This window comes from Taudactylus pleione, unplaced genomic scaffold (assembly GCF_031769625.1).
Source record: "Taudactylus pleione unplaced genomic scaffold, aTauple2 ptg000619l, whole genome shotgun sequence".
In the NCBI taxonomy this organism is placed as follows: domain Eukaryota; kingdom Metazoa; phylum Chordata; class Amphibia; order Anura; family Myobatrachidae; genus Taudactylus; species Taudactylus pleione.
Genome location: NW_028285021.1, coordinates 2,870 through 23,132, shown reverse-complemented (window position 1 = coordinate 23,132; position 20,263 = coordinate 2,870). Strand labels below are relative to the sequence as shown.

The 20,263-nt window shown below is 35.0% G+C and overlaps 3 non-coding genes across 3 annotated transcripts; all 3 read right to left on the bottom strand.

The window, feature by feature from the left end:
- Positions 1-17,742: 17,742 nt before the first annotated feature.
- TRNAS-GCU (transfer RNA serine (anticodon GCU)) lies at positions 17,743-17,824 on the bottom strand. Its single transcript has one exon. It is a non-coding gene; the product is annotated as a tRNA-Ser (tRNA).
- A 941-nt stretch (positions 17,825-18,765) lies between these two features.
- On the bottom strand, positions 18,766-18,846 carry TRNAS-ACU (transfer RNA serine (anticodon ACU)). Its single transcript has one exon. It is a non-coding gene; the product is annotated as a tRNA-Ser (tRNA).
- A 431-nt stretch (positions 18,847-19,277) lies between these two features.
- On the bottom strand, positions 19,278-19,359 carry TRNAS-GCU (transfer RNA serine (anticodon GCU)). Its single transcript has one exon. It is a non-coding gene; the product is annotated as a tRNA-Ser (tRNA).
- Positions 19,360-20,263: the final 904 nt, after the last annotated feature.

Genomic DNA, 20,263 nt, shown 5'->3' with positions numbered 1-20,263 from the left:
ACAAAAAATCATAGCAAACACATCTGGCCAATGACATGACTTCTACTATAACAGTAATGGTAGATTTTCACTAAATGTGTGCTATGTATGTCTTGAATGAAAAGTATTGTTCATTGAAGTAGATTTCTTAATTGAACTAGTTTATTTTTGACATTTGAGTGTCAGCTTCACTTATGAAGCATTATTTGCAAAAATTCCATTTCCAAGCAAACAATTCCAAACCGACGAGGATGGGCTTTGAAACCATGCGTGCAGAGCACAATGGATTAGCAGTCCACCGCCTTAACCACTCGGCCACCTCGTCTTTCTGGCACAAACAAAGAAGGGTTTTCTGACACCACTTGTCATATTTTAAATCAATTCTTTAAACATTGATGGTTGTGTTCTCATCAATATCACAGGCTTGTTAGCAAGTCCACTTTCAAGTGAGCCTTTGCTTAAAGAACATTTATTTTACTTTAAACGTAACCTATATTTGTGAACTACTACACCATCATGTTGATCCATCACAAATGACAAAAAAATCATAACATACACATCTGGCCAATGACATGACTTCTACTATAACAGTAATGGTAGATTTTCACTAAATGTGTGCTATGTATGTCTTGAAAGAAAAGTATTGTTCATTGAAGTAGATTTCTTAATTGAACTAGTTTATTTTTGACATTTGAGTGTCAGCTTCACTTATGAACCTATATTTGTGAACTACTACACAATCATGTTGATCCATCACAAATGACAAAAAAATCATAAGATATACATCTGGCCAATGACATGACTTCTACTATAATAGTAATGGTAGATTTTCACTAAATGTGTGCTATGTATGTCTTGAATGAAAACTATTGTTCATTGAAGTAGATTTCTTAATTGAACTAGTTTATTTTTGACATTTGAGTGTCAGCTTTACTTATGAAGCATTATTTGCAAAAAATCAATTTCCAAGCAAACAATTCCAAGTCGACGAGGATGGGCTTTGAACCCATGCGTGCAGAGCACAATGGATTGTGCTCTGCATGCATGGGTTCAAATCCCATCCTCATCGGTTTGGAATTGTTTGCTTGGAAATGGAATTTTTGCAAATAATGCTTCATAAGTGAAGTGAAGTGAAGTCCATCGCCTCAACCACTCGGCCACCTCGTCTTTCTGGCACAAATAAAGAAGGGTTTTCTGACACCACTTGTCATATTTTAAATCAATTCTTTATACATTGTTGGTTCTGTTCTCAGCAATATCACAGGCTTGTTAGCAAGTCCACTTTCAAGTGAGCCTTTGCTTAAAGAACATTTATTTTACTTTAAACGTAACCTATATTTGTGAACTACTTCACCATCATTTTGATCCATCACAAATGACAAAAAATCATAACATAGACATCTGACCAATGACATGACTTCTACTATAAGAGTAATGGTAGCTTTTCACTAAATGTGTTCTATGTATGTCTTTAATGAAAAGCATTGTTCATTGAAGTAGATTTCTTAATTGAACTAGTTTATTTTTGACATTTGAGTGTCAGCTTCACTTATGAAGCATTATTTGCAAAAATTCAATTTCCAAGCAAACAATTCCAAACCGACAATTGAACACATGCGTGCAAAGCACAATGGATTAGCAGTCCATCGCCTTAACCACTCAGCCACATCGTCTTTCTGGCACAAGTAGAGAAGGGTTTTCTGACACCACTTGTCAAATTTTAAATCAATTCTTTATACATTGTTGGTTGTGTTCTCAGCAATATCACAGGCTTGTTAGCAAGTCCACTTTCAAGTGAGCCTTTGCTTAAAGAACATTTATTTTTCTTTAAACGTAACCTATATTTGTGAACTACTACACCATCATGTTTAGCCATCACAAACGACAAAAAATCATAACATACTCATCTGGCCAATGACATGACTTCTACTATAACAGTAATGTTAGATTTTCACTAAATGTGTTCTATGTATGTCTTTAATGAAAAGCATTGTTCATTGAAGTAGATTTCTCAATTGAACGAGTTTATTTTTGACATTTGAGTGTCAGCTTCACTTATGTAGCATTATTTGCAAAAATTCCATTTCCAAGCAAACAATTCCAAACCGACGAGGATGGGATTTGAAACCATGCAGAGCACAATGGATTAGCAGTCCATCGCCTTAACCACTTGGTCACCTCGTCTTTCTGGCACAAGTGAAGAAGGGTTTTCTGACACCACTTGTCATATTTTAAATCAATTCTTTATACATTGTTGGTTGTGTTCTCAGCAATATCACAGGCTTGTTAGCAAGTCTACTTTCAAGTGAGCCTTTGCTTAAAGAACATTTATTTTACTTTAAACGTAACCTATATTTGTGAGCTACTACACCATCATGTTGATTCATCACAAACGACAAATAATAATAACATACCAATCTGGCCAATGACATGACATCTGCTATAACAGTAATGATAGATTTTCACTAAATGTGTGCTATGTATGTCTTGAATGAAAAGTATTGTTCATTGAAGTATATTTCTTAATTGAACTAGTTTATTTTTGACATTTGAGTGTCAGCTTCACTTATGAAGCATTTTTTGCAAAAATTCCATTTCCAAGCAAACAATTCCAAACCGACGAGGATGGTATTTGAACCCATGCATGCAGAGCACAATGGATTGTGCTCTGCATGCATCAGTTCAAATCCCATCCTCGTCGGTTTGGAATTGTTTGCTTGGAAATGGAATTTTAGCAAATAATGCTTCATAAGTGAAGTGAAGTGAAGTCCATCGCCTTAACCACTCGGCCACCTCGTCTTTCTTGCACAAATAAAGAAGGGTTTTCTAACACCTCTTGTCATACTTTAAATCAATTCTTTACACATTGTTGGATGTGTTCTCAGCAATATCACAGGCTTGTTAGCAAGTCCACTTTCAAGTGAGCCTATGCTTAAAGAACATTTATTTTACTTTAAATGTAACCTAAATTTGTAAACTACTTCACCATCATGTTGATCCATCACAAATGACAAAAAATCATAACATACACATCTGGTCAATGACATGACTTCTACTATAAGAGTAATGGTAGATTTTCACGAAATGTGTGCTATGTATGTCTTTAATGAAAAGCATTGTTCATTGAAGTAGATTTCTTAATTGAACTAGTTTATTTTTGACATTTGAGTGTCAGCTTCATTGATGAAGGATTATTTGAAAAAATTGCATTTCCAAGCAAACAATTCCAAGCCGACGAGGATGGGATTTGAACCCATGCATGCAGAGCACAATCGATTGTGCTCTGCAAGCATGGGTTCAAATCCCATCCTCGTCGGTTTGGAATTGTTTGCTTGGATATGGAATTTTTGCAAATAATGCTTCATAAGTGAAGAGAAGTGAAGTGAAATCCATCGCCTTAACCATTCGGACACCTCGTCTTTCTGGCACAAATAAAGAAGGGTTTTCTGACACCTCTTGTCATACTTTAAATCAATTCTTTACACATTGTTGGTTGTGTTCTCAGCAATATCACAGGCTTGTTAGCAAGTCCACTTTCAAGTGAGCCTTTGCTTAAAGAACATTTATTTTACTTTAAATGTAACCTATATTTGTGAACTACTACACCATCATGTTGATCCATCACAAATGACAAAAAAATCATAACATACACATCAGGCTAATGACATGACTTTTACTATAACAGTAATGGTAGATTTTCACTAAAAGTGTGCTATGTATGTCTTTAATGAAAAGCATTGTTCATTGAAGTAGATTTCTTAATTGAACTAGTTTATTTTTGACAATGGATTGAGCTCTGCAAGCATGGGTTCAAATCCCATCCTCGTCGGTTTGGAATTGCTTGCTTGGATATGGAATTTTTGCAAATAATGCTTCATAAATGAAGTGAAGTGAAGTCCATCGCCTTAACCACTCGGCCACGTCATCTTTCTGGCACAAATAATGAAGGGTTTTCTGACACCACTTGTCATATTTTAAATCAATTCTTTATACATTGTTGGTTGTGTTCTCAGCAATATCACAGGCTTGTTAGCAAGTCCACTTTCAAGTGAGCCTTTGCTTAAAGAACATTTATTTTACTTTAAACGTAATCTATATTTGTAAACTACTTCACCATCATGTTGATCCATCACAAATGACAAAAAATCATAACATACACACCAGGCCAATGACATGACTTCTACTATAAGAGTAATAGTAGATTTTCACTAAATGTGTGCTATGTATGTCTTGAATGAAAAGTATTGTTCATTGAAGTATATTTCTTAATTGAACTAGTTTATTTTTGACATTTGAATGTCAGCTTCACTTAAGAAGTATTATTTGCAAAAATTCCATTTCCAAGCAAACAATTCCAAACCGATGAGGAAGGGATTTGAATCCATGCAAAGCACAATGGATTAGCAGTCCATCGCCTTAACCACTTGGTCACCTCGTCTTTCTGGCACAAGTGAAGAAGGGTTTTCTGACACCACTTGTCATATTTTAAATCAATTCTTTATACATTGTTGGTTGTGTTCTCAGCAATATCACAGGCTTGTTAGCAAGTCTACTTTCAAGTGAGCCTTTGCTTAAAGAACATTTATTTTACTTTAAATGTAACCTATATTTGTGAGCTACTACACCATCATGTTGATCCATCACAAACGACAAATAATAATAACATACCAATCTGGCCAATGACATGACATCTGCTATAACAGTAATGATAGATTTTCACTAAATGTGTGCTATGTATGTCTTGAATGAAAAGTATAGTTCATTGAAGTATATTTCTTATTTGAACTAGTTTATTTTTGACATTTGAGTGTCAGCTTCACTTAGGAAGCATTTTTTGCAAAAATTCCATTTCCAAGCAAACAATTCCAAACCGACGAGGATGGTATTTGAACCCATGCATGCAGAGCACAATGGATTGTGCTCTGCATGCATGGGTTCAAATCCCATCCTCGTCGGTTTGGAATTGTTTGCTTGGAAATGGAATTTTAGCAAATAATGCTTCATAAGTGAAGTGAAGTGAAGTGAAGTCCATCGCCTTAACCACTCGGCCACCTCGTCTTTCAGGCACAAATAAAGAAGGGTTTTCTGAAACCTCTTGTCATACTTTAAATCAATTCTTTACACATTGTTGGTTGTGTTCTCAGCAATATCACAGGCTTGTTAGCAAGTCCACTTTCAAGTGAGCCTTTGCTTAAAGAACATTTATTTTACTTTAAACGTAACCTATATTTGTGAACTACTACACCATCATGTTGATCCATCACAAATGACAAAAAAATCATAACATACACATCTGGCTAATGACATGACTTTTACTATAACAGTAATGGTAGATTTTCACTAAAAGTGTGCTATGTATGTCTTTAATGAAAAGCATTGTTCATTGAAGTAGATTTCTTAATTGAACTAGTTTATTTTTGACAATGGATTGAGCTCTGCAAGCATGGGTTCAAATCCCATCCTCGTCGGTTTGGAATTGCTTGCTTGGATATGGAATTTTTGCAAATAATGCTTCATAAATGAAGTGAAGTGAAGTCCATCGCCTTAACCACTCGGCCACGTCATCTTTCTGGCACAAATAATGAAGGGTTTTCTGACACCACTTGTCATATTTTAAATCAATTCTTTATACATTGTTGGTTGTGTTCTCAGCAATATCACAGGCTTGTTAGCAAGTCCACTTTCAAGTGAGCCTTTGCTTAAAGAACATTTATTTTACTTTAAATGTAACCTATATTTGTAAACTACTTCACCATCATGTTGATCCATCACAAATGACAAAAAATCATAACATACACATCTTGCCAATGACATGACTTCTACTATAAGAGTAACGGTAGATTTTCACTAAATGTGTGCTATGTATGTCTTTAATGAAAAGCATTGTTCATTGAAGTAGATTTCTTAATTGAACTAGTTTATTTTTGACATTTGAGTGTCAGCTTCACTTATGAAGCATTATTTGCAAATATTCAATTTCCAAGCAAACAATTCCAAACCGATGAGAATGTGATTTGAACCCATGCGTGCAGAGCACAATGGAATGTGCTCTGCACGCATGGGTTCAAATCCCATCCTCGTTGGTTTGGAATTGTTTGCTTGGATATGGAATTTTTGCAAATAATGCTTCATAAGTGAAGTGAAGTGAAATCCATCGCCTTAACCACTCGGCCACCTCGTCTTTCTGGCACAAGTAGAGAAGGGTTTTCTGACACCACTTGTCATATTTTAAATCAATTCTTTATACATTGTTGGTTTTGTTCTCAGCAATATCACAGGCTTGTTAGCAAGTCCACATTCAAGTGAGCCTTTGCTTAAAGAACATTTATTTTACTTTAAACGTAACCTATATTTGTGAACTATTACACCATCATGTTGATCCATCACAAACGACAAAAAATCATAACATACACATCTGGCCAATGACATGACTTCTACTGTAACAGTAATGTTAGATTTTCACTAAATGTGTTCTATGTATGTCTTTAATGAAAAGTATTGTTCATTGAAGTAGATTTCTAAATTGAACTAGTTTATTTTTGACATTTGAGTGTCAGCTTCACTTATGAGGCATTATTTGCAAAAATTCCTTTTCCAAGCAAACAATTCCGCACCGACAATTGAACCCATTTGTGCAGAGCACAATGGATTAGCTGTCCATCGCCTTAACCACTCGGCCACCTCGTCTTTCTGGCACAAGTAGAGAAGGGTTTTCTGACACCACTTGTCAAATTTTAAATCAATTCTTTATACATTGTTGGTTGTGTTCTCAGCAATATCACAGGCTTGTTAGCAAGTCCACTTTCAAGTGAGCCTTTGCTTAAAGAACATTTATTTTTCTTTAAACGTAACCTATATTTGTGAACTACTACACCATCATGTTTAGCCATCACAAACGACAAAAAATCATAACATACACATCTGGCCAATGACATGACTTCTACTATAACAGTAATGTTAGATTTTCACTAAATGTGTTCTATGTATGTCTTTAATGAAAAGCATTGTTCATTGAAGTAGATTTCTCAATTGAACGAGTTTATTTTTGACATTTGAGTGTCAGCTTCACTTATGTAGCATTATTTGCAAAAATTCCATTTCCAAGCAAACAATTCCAAACCGACGAGGATGGGATTTGAAACCATGCAGAGCACAATGGATTAGCAGTCCATCGCCTTAACCACTTGGTCACCTCGTCTTTCTGGCACAAGTGAAGAAGGGTTTTCTGACACCACTTGTCATATTTTAAATCAATTCTTTATACATTGTTGGTTGTGTTCTCAGCAATATCACAGGCTTGTTAGCAAGTCTACTTTCAAGTGAGCCTTTGCTTAAAGAACATTTATTTTACTTTAAACGTAACCTATATTTGTGAGCTACTACATAATCATGTTGATCCATCACAAACGACAAATAATAATAACATACCAATCTGGCCAATGACATGACATCTGCTATAACAGTAATGATAGATTTTCACTAAATGTGTGCTATGTATGTCTTGAATGAAAAGTATTGTTCATTGAAGTATATTTCTTAATTGAACTAGTTTATTTTTGACATTTGAGTGTCAGCTTCACTTATGAAGCATTTTTTGCAAAAATTCCATTTCCAAGCAAACAATTCCAAACCGACGAGGATGGTATTTGAACCCATGCATGCAGAGCACAATGGATTGTGCTCTGCATGCATCAGTTCAAATCCCATCCTCATCGGTTTGGAATTGTTTGCTTGGAAATGGAATTTTAGCAAATAATGCTTCATAAGTGAAGTGAAGTGAAGTCCATCGCCTTAACCACTCGGCCACCTCGTCTTTCTTGCACAAATAAAGAAGGGTTTTCTAACACCTCTTGTCATACTTTAAATCAATTCTTTACACATTGTTGGATGTGTTCTCAGCAATATCACAGGCTTGTTAGCAAGTCCACTTTCAAGTGAGCCTATGCTTAAAGAACATTTATTTTACTTTAAATGTAACCTAAATTTGTAAACTACTTCACCATCATGTTGATCCATCACAAATGACAAAAAATCATAACATACACATCTGGTCAATGACATGACTTCTACTATAAGAGTAATGGTAGATTTTCACGAAATGTGTGCTATGTATGTCTTTAATGAAAAGCATTGTTCATTGAAGTAGATTTCTTAATTGAACTAGTTTATTTTTGACATTTGAGTGTCAGCTTCACTTATGAAGGATTATTTGAAAAAATTGCATTTCCAAGCAAACAATTCCAAGCCGACGAGGATGGGATTTGAACCCATGCATGCAGAGCACAATCGATTGTGCTCTGCACGCATGGGTTCAAATCCCATCCTCGTCGGTTTGGAATTGTTTGCTTGGATATGGAATTTTTGCAAATAATGCTTCATAAGTGAAGAGAAGTGAAGTGAAATCCATCGCCTTAACCATTCGGACACCTCGTCTTTCTGGCACAAATAAAGAAGGGTTTTCTGACACCTCTTGTCATACTTTAAATCAATTCTTTACACATTGTTGGTTGTGTTCTCAGCAATATCACAGGCTTGTTAGCAAGTCCACTTTCAAGTGAGCCTTTGCTTAAAGAACATTTATTTTACTTTAAATGTAACCTATATTTGTGAACTACTACACCATCATGTTGATCCATCACAAATGACAAAAAAATCATAACATACACATCAGGCTAATGACATGACTTTTACTATAACAGTAATGGTAGATTTTCACTAAAAGTGTGCTATGTATGTCTTTAATGAAAAGCATTGTTCATTGAAGTAGATTTCTTAATTGAACTAGTTTATTTTTGACAATGGATTGAGCTCTGCAAGCATGGGTTCAAATCCCATCCTCGTCGGTTTGGAATTGCTTGCTTGGATATGGAATTTTTGCAAATAATGCTTCATAAATGAAGTGAAGTGAAGTCCATCGCCTTAACCACTCGGCCACGTCATCTTTCTGGCACAAATAATGAAGGGTTTTCTGACACCACTTGTCATATTTTAAATCAATTCTTTATACATTGTTGGTTGTGTTCTCAGCAATATCACAGGCTTGTTAGCAAGTCCACTTTCAAGTGAGCCTTTGCTTAAAGAACATTTATTTTACTTTAAACGTAATCTATATTTGTAAACTACTTCACCATCATGTTGATCCATCACAAATGACAAAAAATCATAACATACACACCAGGCCAATGACATGACTTCTACTATAAGAGTAATAGTAGATTTTCACTAAATGTGTGCTATGTATGTCTTGAATGAAAAGTATTGTTCATTGAAGTATATTTCTTAATTGAACTAGTTTATTTTTGACATTTGAGTGTCAGCTTCACTTAAGAAGTATTATTTGCAAAAATTCCATTTCCAAGCAAACAATTCCAAACCGATGAGGAAGGGATTTGAAACCATGCAAAGCACAATGGATTAGCAGTCCATCGCCTTAACCACTTGGTCACCTCGTCTTTCTGGCACAAGAGAAGAAGGGTTTTCTGACACCACTTGTCATATTTTAAATCAATTCTTTATACATTGTTGGTTGTGTTCTCAGCAATATCACAGGCTTGTTAGCAAGTCTACTTTCAAGTGAGCCTTTGCTTAAAGAACATTTATTTTACTTTAAATGTAACCTATATTTGTGAGCTACTACACCATCATGTTGATCCATCACAAACGACAAATAATAATAACATACCAATCTGGCCAATGACATGACATCTGCTATAACAGTAATGATAGATTTTCACTAAATGTGTGCTATGTATGTCTTGAATGAAAAGTATAGTTCATTGAAGTATATTTCTTATTTGAACTAGTTTATTTTTGACATTTGAGTGTCAGCTTCACTTAGGAAGCATTTTTTGCAAAAATTCCATTTCCAAGCAAACAATTCCAAACCGACGAGGATGGTATTTGAACCCATGCATGCAGAGCACAATGGATTGTGCTCTGCATGCATGGGTTCAAATCCCATCCTCGTCGGTTTGGAATTGTTTGCTTGGAAATGGAATTTTAGCAAATAATGCTTCATAAGTGAAGTGAAGTCCATTCCATCGCCTTAACCACTCGGCCACGTCATCTTTCTGGCACAAATAATGAAGGGTTTTCTGACACCACTTGTCATATTTTAAATCAATTCTTTATACATTGTTGGTTGTGTTCTCAGCAATATCACAGGCTTGTTAGCAAGTCCACTTTCAAGTGAGCCTTTGCTTAAAGAACATTTATTTTACTTTAAATGTAACCTATATTTGTAAACTACTTCACCATCATGTTGATCCATCACAAATGACAAAAAATCATAACATACACATCTTGCCAATGACATGACTTCTACTATAAGAGTAACGGTAGATTTTCACTAAATGTGTGCTATGTATGTCTTTAATGAAAAGCATTGTTCATTGAAGTAGATTTCTTAATTGAACTAGTTTATTTTTGACATTTGAGTGTCAGCTTCACTTATGAAGCATTATTTGCAAATATTCAATTTCCAAGCAAACAATTCCAAACCGATGAGGATGTGATTTGAACCCATGCGTGCAGAGCACAATGGAATGTGCTCTGCACGCATGGGTTCAAATCCCATCCTCGTTGGTTTGGAATTGTTTGCTTGGATATGGAATTTTTGCAAATAATGCTTCATAAGTGAAGTGAAGTGAAATCCATCGCCTTAACCACTCGGCCACCTCGTCTTTCTGGCACAAGTAGAGAAGGGTTTTCTGACACCACTTGTCATATTTTAAATCAATTCTTTATACATTGTTGGTTTTGTTCTCAGCAATATCACAGGCTTGTTAGCAAGTCCACATTCAAGTGAGCCTTTGCTTAAAGAACATTTATTTTACTTTAAACGTAACCTATATTTGTGAACTATTACACCATCATGTTGATCCATCACAAACGACAAAAAATCATAACATACACATCTGGCCAATGACATGACTTCTACTGTAACAGTAATGTTAGATTTTCACTAAATGTGTTCTATGTATGTCTTTAATGAAAAGTATTGTTCATTGAAGTAGATTTCTAAATTGAACTAGTTTATTTTTGACATTTGAGTGTCAGCTTCACTTATGAGGCATTATTTGCAAAAATTCCTTTTCCAAGCAAACAATTCCGCACCGACAATTGAACCCATTTGTGCAGAGCACAATGGATTAGCTGTCCATCGCCTTAACCACTCGGCCACCTCGTCTTTCTGGCACAAGTAGAGAAGGGTTTTCTGACACCACTTGTCAAATTTTAAATCAATTCTTTATACATTGTTGGTTGTGTTCTCAGCAATATCACAGGCTTGTTAGCAAGTCCACTTTCAAGTGAGCCTTTGCTTAAAGAACATTTATTTTTCTTTAAACGTAACCTATATTTGTGAACTACTACATCATCATGTTTAGCCATCACAAACGACAAAAAATCATAACATACACATCTGGCCAATGACATGACTTCTACTATAACAGTAATGTTAGATTTTCACTAAATGTGTTCTATGTATGTCTTTAATGAAAAGCATTGTTCATTGAAGTAGATTTCTCAATTGAACGAGTTTATTTTTGACATTTGAGTGTCAGCTTCACTTATGTAGCATTATTTGCAAAAATTCCATTTCCAAGCAAACAATTCCAAACCGACGAGGATGGGATTTGAAACCATGCAGAGCACAATGGATTAGCAGTCCATCGCCTTAACCACTTGGTCACCTCGTCTTTCTGGCACAAGTGAAGAAGGGTTTTCTGACACCACTTGTCATATTTTAAATCAATTCTTTATACATTGTTGGTTGTGTTCTCAGCAATATCACAGGCTTGTTAGCAAGTCTACTTTCAAGTGAGCCTTTGCTTAAAGAACATTTATTTTACTTTAAACGTAACCTATATTTGTGAGCTACTACATAATCATGTTGATCCATCACAAACGACAAATAATAATAACATACCAATCTGGCCAATGACATGACATCTGCTATAACAGTAATGATAGATTTTCCCTAAATGTGTGCTATGTATGTCTTGAATGAAAAGTATTGTTCATTGAAGTATATTTCTTAATTGAACTAGTTTATTTTTGACATTTGAGTGTCAGCTTCACTTATGAAGCATTTTTTGCAAAAATTCCATTTCCAAGCAAACAATTCCAAACCGACGAGGATGGTATTTTAACCCATGCATGCAGAGCACAATGGATTGTGCTCTGCATGCATCAGTTCAAATCCCATCCTCGTCGGTTTGGAATTGTTTGCTTGGAAATGGAATTTTAGCAAATAATGCTTCATAAGTGAAGTGAAGTGAAGTCCATCGCCTTAACCACTCGGCCACCTCGTCTTTCTTGCACAAATAAAGAAGGGTTTTCTAACACCTCTTGTCATACTTTAAATCAATTCTTTACACATTGTTGGATGTGTTCTCAGCAATATCACAGGCTTGTTAGCAAGTCCACTTTCAAGTGAGCCTATGATTAAAGAACATTTATTTTACTTTAAATGTAACCTAAATTTGTAAACTACTTCACCATCATGTTGATCCATCACAAATGACAAAAAATCATAACATACACATCTGGTCAATGACATGACTTCTACTATAAGAGTAATGGTAGATTTTCACGAAATGTGTGCTATGTATGTCTTTAATGAAAAGCATTGTTCATTGAAGTAGATTTCTTAATTGAACTAGTTTATTTTTGACATTTGAGTGTCAGCTTCACTTATGAAGGATTATTTGAAAAAATTGCATTTCCAAGCAAACAATTCCAAGCCGACGAGGATGGGATTTGAACCCATGCATGCAGAGCACAATCGATTGTGCTCTGCACGCATGGGTTCAAATCCCATCCTCGTCGGTTTGGAATTGTTTGCTTGGATATGGAATTTTTGCAAATAATGCTTCATAAGTGAAGAGAAGTGAAGTGAAATCCATTGCCTTAACCATTCGGACACCTCGTCTTTCTGGCACAAATATAGAAGGGTTTTCTGACACCTCTTGTCATACTTTAAATCAATTCTTTACACATTGTTGGTTGTGTTCTCAGCAATATCACAGGCTTGTTAGCAAGTCCACTTTCAAGTGAGCCTTTGCTTAAAGAACATTTATTTTACTTTAAATGTAACCTATATTTGTGAACTACTACACCATCATGTTGATCCATCACAAATGACAAAAAAATCATAACATACACATCTGGCTAATGACATGACTTTTACTATAACAGTAATGGTAGATTTTCACTAAAAGTGTGCTATGTATGTCTTTAATGAAAAGCATTGTTCATTGAAGTAGATTTCTTAATTGAACTAGTTTATTTTTGACAATGGATTGAGCTCTGCAAGCATGGGTTCAAATCCCATCCTCGTCGGTTTGGAATTGCTTGCTTGGATATGGAATTTTTGCAAATAATGCTTCATAAATGAAGTGAAGTGAAGTCCATCGCATTAACCACTTGGCCACATCATCTTTCTGGCACAAATAAAGAAGGGTTTTCTGACACCACTTGTCATATTTTAAATCAATTCTTTATACATTGTTGGTTGTGTTCTCAGCAATATCACAGGCTTGTTAGCAAGTCCAGTTTCAAGTGAGCCTTTGCTTAAAGAAAATTTATTTTACTTTAAATGTAACCTATATTTGTAAACTACTTCACCATCATGTTGATCCATCACAAATGAAAAAAAATCATAACATACACATCTGGCCAATGACATGACTTCTACTATAAGAGTAATGGTAGATTTTCACTAAATGTGTGCTATGTATGTCTTTAATGAAAAGCATTGTTCATTGAAGTAGTTTTCTTAATTGAACTAGTTTATTTTTGACATTTGAGTGTCAGCTTCACTTATGAAGCATTATGTGCAAATATTCAATTTCCAAGCAAACAATTCCAAACCAACGAGGATGTGATTTCAACCCATGCGTGCAGAGCACAATGGATTGTGCTCTGCACGCATGGATTCAAATCCCATCCTCGTTGGATTGGAATTGTTTGCTTGGATATGGAATTTTTGCAAATAATGCTTCATAAGTGAAGTGAAGTGAAATCCATCGCCTTAACCACTCGGCCACCTCGTCTATCTGGCACAATCAAGGAAGGGTTTTCTGACACCACTTGTCATATTTTAAATCAATTCTTATTACATTGTTGGTTGTGTTCTCATCAATATCACAGGCTTGTTAGCAAGTCCATTTTCAAGTGAGCCTTTGCTTAAAGAACATTTATTTTACTTTAAATGTTTCCTATATTTGTGAACTACTACACCATCATGTTGATCCATCACAAATGACAAAAAATAATAACATACACATCTGGCCAATGACATGACTTCTACTATAACAGTAAGAGTAGATTTTCACTAAATGTGTGCTATGAATGTCTTTAATGAAAAGCTTTGTTCATTGAAGTAGATTTCTTAATTGAACTAGTTTATTTTTGACATTTGAGTCTCAGCTTCACTTATGAAGCATTATTTGCAAAAATTCAATTTCCAAGCAAACAATTCCAAGCCAACGAGAATGGGATTTGAACCCATGCGTGCAGAGCATAATACATTAGCAGTCCATCGCCTTAACCACTTGGCCACCTCGTCTTTTTGGCACAAGTAGAGAAGGGTTTTCTGACACCACTTGTCATATTTTAAATCAATTCTTTATACATTGTTGGTTCTGTTCTCAGCAATATCACAGGCTTGTTAGCAAGTCCACTTTCAAGTGAGCCTTTGCTTAAAGAACATTTATTTTACTTTAAACGTAACCTATATTTGTGAACTACTACACCATCATGTTGATCCATCACAAACGACAAAAAATCATAACATACACATCTGGCCAATGACATGACTTCTACTGTAACAGTAATGTTAGATTTTCACTAAATGTGTTCTATGTATGTCTTTAATGAAATTTTCATTGAAGTAGATTTCTTAATTGAACTAGTTTATTTTTGACATTTGAGTGTCAGCTTCACTTAAGAGGCATTATTTGCAAAAATTCCTTTTCCAAGCAAACAATTCCGCACCGACAATTGAACCCATTTGTGCAGAGCACAATGGATTAGCTGTCCATCGCCTTAACCACTCGGCAACCTCGTCTTTCTGGCACAAGTAGAGAAGGGTTTTCTGACACCACTTGTCATATTTTAAATCAATTCTTTATACATTGTTGGTTGTGTTCTCAGCAATATCACAGGCTTGTTAGCAAGTCCACTTTCAAGTGAGCCTTTGCTTAAAGAACATTTATTTTTCTTTAAACATAACCTATATTTGTGAACTACTACACCATCATGTTTAGCCATCACAAACGACAAAAAATCATAACATACACATCTGGCCAATGACATGACTTCTACTATAACAGTAATGTTAGATTTTCACTAAATGTGTTCTATGTATGTCTTTAATGAAAAGCATTGTTCATTGAAGTAGATTTCTCAATTGAACGAGTTTATTTTTGACATTTGAGTGTCAGCTTCACTTATGTAGCATTATTTGCAAAAATTCCATTTCCAAGCAAACAATTCTAAACCGACGAGGATGGGATTTGAAACCATCCAAAGCACAATGGATTAGCAGTCCATCGCCTTAACCACTTGGTCACTTCGTCTTTCTGGCACAAGTGAAGAATGGTTTTCTGACTACACTTGTCATATTTTAAATCAATTCTTTATACATTGTTGTTTGTGTTCTCAGCAATATCACAGGCTTGTTAGCAAGTCTACTTTCAAGTGAGCCTTTGCTTAAAGAACATTTATTTTACTTTAAACGTAACCTATATTTGTGAGCTACTACACCATCATGTTGATCCATCACAAACGACAAATAATAATAACATACCAATCTGGCCAATGACATGACATCTGCTATAACAGTAATGATAGATTTTCACTAAATGTGTGCTATGTATGTCTTGAATGAAAAGTATTGTTTATTGAAGTATATTTCTTATTTGAACTAGTTTATTTTTGACATTTGAGTGTCAGCTTCACTTATGAAGGATTATTTGAAAAAATTGCATTTCCAAGCAAACAATTCCAAACCGACGAGGATGGGATTTGAACCCATGCGTGCAGAGCACAATCGATTGTGCTCTGCATGCATGGGTTCAAATCCCATCCTCGTCGGTTTGGAATTGTTTGCTTGGATATGGAATTTTTGCAAATAATGCTTCATAAGTGAAGAGAAGTGAAGAGAAATCCATCGCCTTAACCATTCGGACACCTCGTCTTTCTGGCACAAATAAAGAAGGGTTTTCTGACACCACTTGTCTTGTTTTAAATCAATTCTTTATACATTGTTGGTTGTGTTCTCAGCCATATCACAGGCTTGTTAGCAAGTCTACTTTCAAGTGAGCCTTTGCTTAAAGAACATTTATTTTACTTTAAACGTAACCTATATTTGTGAGCTACTACACCATCATGTTGATCCATCACAAACGACAAATAATAATAACATACCAATCTGGCCAATGACATGTCGTCTACTATAACAGTAATGGTAGATTTTCACTAAATGTGTGCTATGTATGTCTTTAATGAAAAGTATTGTTCATTGAAGTAGATTTCTTAATTGAACTAGTTTATTTTTGACATTTGAGTGTCAGCTTCACTTATGTAGCATTATTTGCAAAAATTCCATTTCCAAGCAAACAATTCTAAACCGACGAGGATGGGATTTGAAACCATGCAAAGCACAATGGATTAGCAGTCCATCGCCTTAACCACTCGGCCACCTCGTCTTTCTGGCACAAATAAAGAAGGGTTTTCTAACACCTCTTGTCATACTTTAAATCAATTCTTTATACATTGTTGGTTGTGTTCTCATCAATATCACAGGCTTGTTAGCAAGTCCACTTTCAAGTGAGCCTTTGCTTAAAGAACATTTATTTTACTTTAAATGTTACCTATATTTGTGAACTACTACACCATCATGTTGATCCATCACAAATGACAAAAAATCATAACATACACATCTGGCCAATGACATGACTTCTACTATAACAGTACTAGTAGATTTTCACTAAATGTGTGCTTTGAATGTCTTTAACGAAAAGCATTGTTCATTGAAGTAGATTTCTTAATTGAACTAGTTTATTTTTCACATTTGAGTGTCAGCTTCACATATGAAGCATTATTTGCAAAAATTCCATTTCCAAGCAAACAATTCCAAACCGACGAGGATGGGATATGAACCCATGCGTGCAGAGCACAATGGATTGTGCTCAGCATGCATGGGTTCAAATCCCATCCTCGTCGGTTTGGAATTGTTTGCTTAAAAATGGAATTTTTGCAAATAATGCTTCATAAATGAAGTGAAGTGAAGTCCATCGCCTTAACCACTCGGCCACCTCATCTTTCTGGCACAAATAAAGAAGGGTTTTCTGACACCACTTGTCATATTTTAAATCAATTCTTTATACACTGTTGGTTGTGTTCTCAGCAATATCACAGGCTTGTTAGCAAGTCCACTTTCAAGTGAGCCTTTGCTTAAAGAACATTTATTTTACTTTAAACGTTACCTATATTTGTGAGCTACTACACCATCATGTTGATCCTTCACAAACGACAAATATTCATAACATACAAATCTGGCCAATGACATGACGTCTACTATAACAGTAATGGTAGATTTTCACTAAATGTGTGCTATGTATGTGTTTAATGAAAAGCATTGTTCATTGAAGTAGATTTCTTAATTGAACAAGTTTATTTTTGACATTTGAGTGTCAGCTTCACTTATGAAGCATTATTTGCAAAAATTTAATTTCCAAGCATACATTTCCAAACCGACGAGGATGGGATTTGAACTCATGCGTGCAGAGCACAATGGATTAGCAGTCCATCACCTTAACCACTCGGCCACCTCGTCTTTTTTGCACAAATCAAGAAGGGTTTTCTGACACCTCTTGTCATACTTTAAATCAATTCTTTACACATTGTTGGTTGTGTTCTCAGCAATATCACAGGCTTGTTAGCAAGTCCACTTTCAAGTGAGCCTTTGCTTAAAGAACATTTATTTTGCTTTAAACGTAACCTATATTTGTGAACTACTACACCATCATGTTGATCCATCACAAATGACAAAAAAATCATAACATACACATCTGGCCAATGACATGACTTATACTATAACAGTAATGGTAGATTTTCACTAAAAGTGGGCTATGTATGTCTTTAATGAAAAGCATTGTTCATTGAAGTAGATTTCTTAATTGAACTAGTTTATTTTTGACAATGGATTGTGCTCTGCATGCATGGGTTCAAATCTCATCCTCATCGGTTTGGAATTGCTTGCTTGGATATGGAATTTTTGCAAATAATGCTTCATAAGTGAAGTGAATTGAAGTCCATCGCCTTAACCTCTCGGCCACCTCATCTTTCTGGCACAAATAAAGAAGGGTTTTCTGACACCATTTGTCATATTTTAAATCAATTCTTTATACATTGTTGGTTGTGTTCTCAGCAATATCACAGGCTTGTTAGCAAGTCCACTTTCAAGTGAGCCTTTGCTTAAAGAACATTTATTTTACTTTAAACGTAACCTATATTTGTGAACTACTACACCATCATGTTGATCCATCACAAACGACAAAAAATCATAACATACACATCTAGCCAATGTCATGAATTCTACTATAACAGTAATGGTAGATTTTCACTAAATGTGTTCTATGTATGTCTTTAATGAAAAGCATTGTTCATTGAAGTAGATTTTTTAATTGAATTAGTTTATTTTTGACATTTGAGTGTCAGCTTCACTTATGAAGCATTATTTGCAAAAATTCCATTTCCAAGCAAACAATTCCAAACCAACAAGGTTGGGATTTGAACCCATGCATGCAGAGCACAATGGATTAGTAGTCCATCGCCTTAACACTCGGCCACCTCATCTTTCTGACACAAATAAAGAAGGGTTTTCTGACACCACTTGTCATATTTTAAATCATTCTTTATACATTGTTGGTTGTGTTCTCATAAATATCACAGGCTTGTTAGCAAGTTCACTTTCAAGTGAGCCTTTGCTTAAAGAACATTTATTTTACTTTAAACGTAACCTATATTTGTGAACTACTACACCATCATGTTTGATCCATCACAAATGACAAAAAATCATAATATACACATCTGGCCAATGACATGACTTCTACTATAACAGTAATGGTAGATTTTCACTAAATGTGTGCTATGTATGTGTTTAATGAAAAGCATTGTTCATTGAAGTAGATTTCTTAATTGAACGAGTTTATTTTTGACATTTGAGTGTCAACTTCACTTATGTAGAATTATTTGCAAAATTCCATTTCAAGCAAACAATTCCAAACCGACGAGGATGGGATTTGAACCCATGCGTGCAGAGCACAATGGATTAGCAGTCCACCGCCTTATCCACTCGGCCACCTCGTCTTTCTGGCACAAGTAGAGAAGGGTTTTCTGACACCACTTGTCATATTTTAAATCAAATCTTTATACATTGTTGGTTGTGTTCTCAGCAATATCACTGGCTTGTTAGCAAGTCCACTTTCAAGTGAGCCTTTGCTTAAAGAACATTTATTTTACTTAAAATGTAACCTATATTTGTAAACTACTTCACCATCATGTTGATCCATCACAAATGATAAAAAATCAAAACATACACATCTGGCCAATGACATTACTTCTACTATTAAGAGTAATGGTAGATTTTCACTAAATGTGTGCTATGTATGTCTTTAATGAAAAGCATTGTTCATTGAAGTAGATTTCTTAATTGAACTAGTTTATTTTGACATTTGAGTGTCAGCTTCACTTATGAAGCATTATTTGCAAAAATTCCATTTTCCAAGCAAACAAATCCAAACCGATGAAGATGGGATTTGAACACAAGTGTGCAAAGCACAATGGATTAACAGTCCATCGCCTTAACCACTCGGCCACCTCGTCTTTCTGGCACAAATAATGAAGGGTTTTCTGACACCACTTGTCATATTTTAAATCAATTATTTATACATTGTTGGTTCTGTTCTCAGCAATATCACAGGCTTGTTAGCAAGTCCACTTCAAGTGAGCCTTTGCTTAAAGAACATTTATTTTACTTTAAACGTAACCTAAATTTGTAAACTACTTCACCATCATGTTGATCCATCACAAATGACAAAAAATCATAACATACACATCTGGTCAATGACATGACTTCTACTATAAGAGTAATGGTAGATTTTCACGAAATGTGTGCTATGTATGTCTTTAATGAAAAGCATTGTTCATTGAAGTAGATTTCTTAATTGAACTAGTTTATTTTTGACATTTGAGTGTCAGCTTCATTGATGAA